We start from the raw sequence: 763 nt of genomic DNA, 5'->3' as shown, positions 1-763 counted from the left end.
ATACATACATACATACATACATACATGCATATATACATATACATACAGTGTGTATATATATAATCTTACTTTCTTCACAATCTAATGTTTGTTTGTTTTTATTTTTAAACTTTTCTCTTATCCCGTCTGTGTTTTTGTAAAGGCTGCTACTTTATAAGTCACTTTTTTGATGATTTAAGAATTCAGGTAATTATAGTTGTGTGGCCTTTTATTTTTTTACTGTCTGGCTGTTTATTTTTACTGCTGGGTCTTGATTGGATCATAGAATCATAGGAAAAATAAACACTATTATAAAAAGTTAATGTAGTTGCACACTTTTTTAAAATGCTTTTTAATTGCTATAATTACAATACATTGGGCATTTATACATTTTACTTTCATCATAATTTGTCTGCCAGTGACATTTATAGAGCAACGGCAAAGGTACAAGTATAACATTGCTGCTTTATGAGTTTGGCATCCTAACTGAAATCGACCCTTAAATGAGCGATTTGGAACACTACTTGGAGAGTAACTCTGTGCATCACTCAAATAGCACTCTTTAGGTGAAGTGCACAGGAGGTATTGAATAAACATGAGTTTTACCTTGTCTGATGCAGCTTAAGAATTTGGACAAAAGGAAGTATCTTAGTAGGCGGGCTGTCTTTTAGAAGGACACCTTTTTATCGGAAGGACACCTTGATATCTTAAAATGCTGTGTAGGTAGGCCTCTGAACAGCCTCTGAAAGCAAAGACCTCACTATGCAGTATGCATTACTTGTGT

The sequence above is a fragment of the Sinocyclocheilus grahami genome, unplaced genomic scaffold (genome assembly GCF_001515645.1).
Source record: "Sinocyclocheilus grahami isolate Dianchi unplaced genomic scaffold, SAMN03320097.WGS_v1.1 scaffold183.1, whole genome shotgun sequence".
Lineage (NCBI taxonomy): Eukaryota > Metazoa > Chordata > Actinopteri > Cypriniformes > Cyprinidae > Sinocyclocheilus > Sinocyclocheilus grahami.
The sequence above is the reverse complement of the archived record's forward strand: the minus strand, read 5'-3'. Positions refer to the sequence as shown.